Genomic DNA, 6107 nt, shown 5'->3' with positions numbered 1-6107 from the left:
ACAAGAATTTGATATTGAAATCAAAGACAAAAGAGGAGCAGAAAACACAGCAGCAAATCATCTTTCGCGCTTAGAAGACCTAGCTTTGGAGGCAACCATGGACGAGCAAATCAACGAAAAATTTCCAACAGAGTCCCTGGAAATGGCGGAATATAGACAAGAGCCATGGTACCGACTATGCTAACTACTTAGCTAGCGGTATAGTCACCAAGGGATGGCCACATCACCAAAGAAAGAAATTCTTTGCTGATGTAAAGCATTACTTTTGGGAAGATCCTTATCTTTTCAAAATGTGTGCCGACCAACTCATCCGAAGGTGCGTGCATGGCAACGAAGCACGAAGGATTCTCCGCCATTGTCATGAAGGTCCATATGGAGGACATCATGGTGCCGCTAGTACCACACGAAAGGCATTTGATTCAGGATTTTATTGGCCGACCATTTACAAAGATGCGCAAAGTCTTGTCAAGACATGTGATGCTTGCTAAAGATCAGGTAATACTTCTTCCAAAAATGAAATGCCACAAAATGGCATTCTCGTTTGTGAAATTTTTGATGTGTGGGGACTCGATTTCATGGGACCTTTCCCACCGTCAAAAGGAAACAAATATATACTTGTGGCGGTCGATTACTTGTCTAAATGGGCCGAGGCCGAGGCACTTCCAACAAATAATGGAAGAGTCGTGGTTAGATTTCTGAAAAAATTATTTTCTCGTTTTGGAACACCTAAAGCATTAATAAGTGATAGAGGTACCCATTTTTGTAATTATCAACTCGAAAAAATCTTAACAAGATATGGGGTCTATCACCGGGTCTCAACAGCATATCACCCTCAAACAAACGGACAAGCCGAAGTGACTAATAGAGGTTTAAAACGAATACTTGAAAAAACCGTAGGTTTAAATAAAAAGGAATGGGCCGACAAATTAGATGATGCTTTATGGGCCTTTCGAACTGCGTATAAAACAACTATAGGCACAACCCCATATAAGCTCGTCTATGGAAAAAGTTGTCATTTGCCGGTAGAAATAGCTCACAAGGCCTACTAGGCAATAAAAAATGTAAACTTGGATTTAGAAATTGCATGTAAAAATCGATTTTGTCAAATAAATGAATCAGACGAATTAAGGAATTATGCATACTCTAATTCTGAAATTTATAAGGAAAGAATGAAAAATTTACACGACAAACACATTAAACCTAATGAATTTCGAGTAGGAGATCAAGTTCTATTGTTTAATTCGTGACTTCGATTATTTCCGGGTAAACTAAAATCTAGGTGGTCAGGACCTTTTTCTATCACCCATATTTTTCCTCACGGTGTAGTAGAAATTAAATATCGGAATGGAATTCCATTCAAAGTCAATGGCCAACGGCTGAAACTCTATCAAGGATCCATTGAGGATGAGGAGGAAGAGATCTCGCTTCAAACGGTCGACGATTAAACGCATCAACATCATACCTGGTACGTTATGAACAAGCGGATAAACATCGAAACCGGTAAGTCTTCTAACCAAGTTCTTGGGAAAACAGGGCACTCACACGAGCACGTTAAAAAAAAAACTTGCTCGGCACGGGGCCGTGTCCGCTGAACACGGGGCCGTGTCCGCGCAACTGTCGGGATAAAACCCCTTTTTCATAACAGTTACACCATTCCACACGCCCTGTTTCCCCGAAAAACGCTCTGGTCCAGGCGATTTTCCGTAGATTTTCGACATCTCCTCTCATTCTAACAACATCAAGGTATGATTCTATCATCATTAGTAGTTAGATTATTTACTTGCATGTAGTTAAAACATCAAAAATTTAGGGAAAAATCTAGGGTTCTTGAAGTTCATCCGGATCAAACCTCAAATTTTTGCATAAATCTATTAGCATTAGTTTAGATTAGTGTTATGGAAAGTAAACCCACTTGTATAATTGATAGATTTGCCCGATTTCTCACAAAAACCCCAAACCCTTGTTTTTGAACTGAAAAAGATAAAATTGAAAGGGTAAACGGTTTGTTTTAGGAAAAACGGTACTTGGGGTTTCATTTTCAGGAGAAACCACACCTACTTGGCCAAAAATTTTCAGATTTTCGGGACCGGGTCGAAAAATGGAATTTTTGAGTAACAGACGCCTGGACACGGGGTCGTGCCCGCTGAGCACGGGGCCATGTCCAGCCCACTGTTTACAGTTTTCTCCGAAAATCTCATTGTTTCCTGCTAACTTTTGGTGTATTCTTTCAAATGTCGAAGAAGTTCACAAGATTCAACGCAAATGAGCTCGATGCTAGAGCCAGATATGACATACTTCAAACAAGACCCGAAGAATACCCAAGACAAGCATGCACGGACCTCTTAGCAATGGTGAACAAACTTGACCGGTTTAACAACCTCGTTACCGGCTCACTAAGGATTGCCCTAACCACTAGACTTCGTTCCGTCCATAAGTGCACTATGGAGTTCTATAGCACCTTCACTTTCAATTCAAGGTGCGACCCTTTCGACAATCATGGGGTAGAATTCCGATGCGATGGAACAAGGTACTCGATTTCAATGGCACAATTCGGGGCAATAGTAGGGCTGTACGCGGAGGAAGATTCGGGGAATGAAGAAAACACCGGAGGAATGCGAGAGTTGGATGAGAACGAACGCCAAGCCGCATGGGCTCAGATTGGTGAAGGGTACTACAATCTGACCAGCACTAAGAGCACTAAGCTGAGGGATCCGCTTTACCGCTAAATTCATAGGCTCCTCGCTTACTCTCTTAGTCAAAGGCATGACAACAGCGACGTTGTTGGGTTGAGAGATTTGGTAGTCCTTCACTGCATTCACACCCGAAGACCCCTCGATGTTCCATTTCTCCTACTCCGAAACATGCATCTGAACCGGCTAGCTCATGCACCGACCCCTATCTTCTTCGGGGGATGGGTGTACCGTCTCTACAGGCACTTCGCGAACATTCCTAGGTCTCTTGAAAGGAGCCCATGGTCGGGAAGAGTCGATGTATACATCTGTCGCTCCATGAACCTAATCTATGAGGCAGAAGACGGGTCGGTAAGCTTTCAGAGGATGCAAGGCCGTGCATGGAACCCACAAGAGGCGCTAGTCCTTCACGCTCCACCTCCCCAATACCAGTACCAACCTCACGGTGATCCGGGCCAATCCTCCTCACAAGGAGGTGGTTTTCCTAACTTTCAGAGTTTGCATGTTCTTTTGCAGGAAAACTTTATGTGCACCAGGAACACCTACAACCTCGTCAACAACACATACCACCGGGTCGGAGCCATTGAAAGAAACATCTCCGATATCCAAGATGACACCGGAAGCATTTGGGAGTACATGGCGGGGCATGGAGGGGGAGGTGATGACAGTGATGAAGACATGGACTAGGCGGGTCGAGTAGGAGTAGGAGCAGCTGGTTGGTGATCCCACAGGTTAAACCCTTTTTCTATCAAACAATTTCCGGCCTGCGTGCCGAAGTGTTGAACAATTTACTTTCCCTAACTCCTTTTTATTTTCTGCTTTTGTTTTTATCTTTAACTTGATGGTTTGGATGTTGAACTTGGTAATCTAGGACGTTTGGTATTGTTTGGTGTGGTATTTATTGATAAAACGGGTACATACGAGGCTTAGAGTGCTAAACATTAGTACTACTAAAGCCGGGGCAGGAAAACCGGAGAAAGAAACCTGTGTTTCAACCTTGCAGACTATCCACACGGGGTCGTGTCCGGCCGACACGCCCCCGTGCCCACCTTCCAGACCTGTTGTTTGTTTAATTTCTGCAGATTTTTGCCAGACATGGGGTCGTGCCCAGCCAACACGCCCCCGTGTCCACCTTCTGTAAGTTTTCGTTACTGGCAGTTGAACACGGGGTCGTGTCCACCCGACACGGGGCCGTGTCCAGAATGCCAGTAACATAAAATTTTGCTTTTAACACCCTTTTACACATTCAATCAACCTAAAAACTTATTTTTGGGACACATTGAGGACAATGTGTAATTTAAGTGTGGGGGGATACTAAAACCTTGAATCTTGCAAGTCCTAATAACAAGCCTTACACAAAACTCTATTGGAACCGCTAATCACCCCAAATTTTTTTCAAAAATTTTCATTTTCTTTTTATTACTTGTCCAAGTTTAAGTTGGGAATTCAAGTTCTAACAAGGTTATATTTTTACAAATTTACAACCAATAGCGTCGTGATAAAAAGAACCAACATAAGAAAATTATGAAACGACATGACAAGCTTAGTTAAAATTTGATTATATATACTTGATCACATAAAAACCCATTCCCACAAAAGTGAGTTTTGAGCCTTTATTGAGTATACAAATACATATCTTTACAACTAAATGCTCATCTTTCGTTTCTTGTGTGAATAGCCGCTTGGTTCGTACGACTCTAGAACTTGCCACAACAATACATTCCCGGTCCTTACCAACTTAAGCCCAAGTAAGTAAATGATGGAGGCATTAGGACTAACCCTTTTTCTTTCTACACCATTATTTTTCATTTTTTTACCACCTACCCAAAATCCCCCTAGTTAACCCCTTTGAGCCTAAACCTTTTCATTTCTTAACCCAAAACAATCACCCTTTTTACCCACCTAAACCTTTTTATTTTTAACCCTTTCTTTTAGTAACAACGTTCGGTTTTTCTTATGACCTGAAAAAAAAATGATGAAACCAAATAAACAAACAAGTTCATCAAAAATAACTTTGTTTGAAACGAATGGTTCATCAAAATAAAATAAAAGTGTGAAAAATAAAAAGTCTTTCAAAAACCGACGTTTTGTTACGCTTTTCACCCTTTTACTAACCACTAACCCAACCACCCACCTTTAGCCCAAGCCTAACCCTTCACCCAAAAAGTCCTCTTGATATTTACAAAGGTATGAAGTTAAAAAGGAGGAGGATTGATTGCTTGGCAAGCTTATGGTAGAAGTAAGTTCCATGCCGCTCTCGAGGGATTCACTAAAAATACACCTTCGGCCGAGTGTTGAGTGATCCCTCGTGAGGTATGTGAACTTGTATATAAGTGGAATTTTAAAAAGGCATGGTATGCCCTAATAAGTAAGTTATCTTATGAAACGTTTTTAATAAATCATGACGAATAAGATTGTAAATAAATAAAAATATAACTTAAATAAAGAATCTTGGAAATCCCGATACTCTGTGACAAGTCCAAAAACCTTCTCTTCTACCCATTCCATTTGAGAGTGAAAAAGCCACATTATAAAGAGTTTTGCTTGAGGACAAGCAAAAATTCACGTGTGGGGGTATTTGATGTGCACAAAATGCAACATATAAATTACATCAATTGTGGCATAAAACTAACCCTTTTTTAGTACTAATGTTGGAAAAAGTGTGCTTTTGTCTTCCTTTTGTATTTTCAGGATTAAATGAGCTCAAATGAACAAAAGAAGCAAAAAGACATCTAAATCTAACATAAATACAAGAAAAGGAACAAAAGTGGCATGCCCGACCTCCTGACAGCATCTTCCCAAGCAAAACAAAGAAAACAGAAGACTGAACACGCCCCGTGCTTAGTGAGCATGGGGTCGTGCCCAAGTGTCAGCAGAAAAGACAAAGTGATAGAAGCTTCTATTGCCCACCACGGGGCCGTGCTCAGCGGACACGGGGGCGTGGTCAACTTCCTGCAGACGCATTTAATGAAATTGTGAATTGCAATTAATGGAGAGAGAGAGTCGGATGGACACGGGCCGTGCCCGAGCTTCTGTTCAGCCTATAAATAAGAGTGTTTGGAGCTCTTGCAACTCATCCCTTGGCACACCACCTCTCTCACACTTCACCCACCACCCACCACCATCACAACACCATCATCCACCACCATCATCCATTGTTCATCATAGAGTGTGTGAGTCGTCTCGGGATCCAAGATTGATCGTAAGAGTTCTTGACAATCAAAGGCCATGTTTGCCTAAGTCTCTTACATCACTTGGTGAAGACAAGTGTTTAGTGTAATACTTTTTATTTTTAATCTTTTGCACTTTTTAATTGGTTTTGTATTAATGACTTTAATTACTAGTTTCTTATGTTGAAGGTGATTCTTCCTTATCGTTTGTCCGTGGTGTCTTGGCATTATTTTACTGTCTATATAA

The sequence above is a fragment of the Helianthus annuus genome, chromosome 2 (genome assembly GCF_002127325.2).
Source record: "Helianthus annuus cultivar XRQ/B chromosome 2, HanXRQr2.0-SUNRISE, whole genome shotgun sequence".
In the NCBI taxonomy this organism is placed as follows: domain Eukaryota; kingdom Viridiplantae; phylum Streptophyta; class Magnoliopsida; order Asterales; family Asteraceae; genus Helianthus; species Helianthus annuus.
This window is presented reverse-complemented; position numbering follows the sequence as displayed.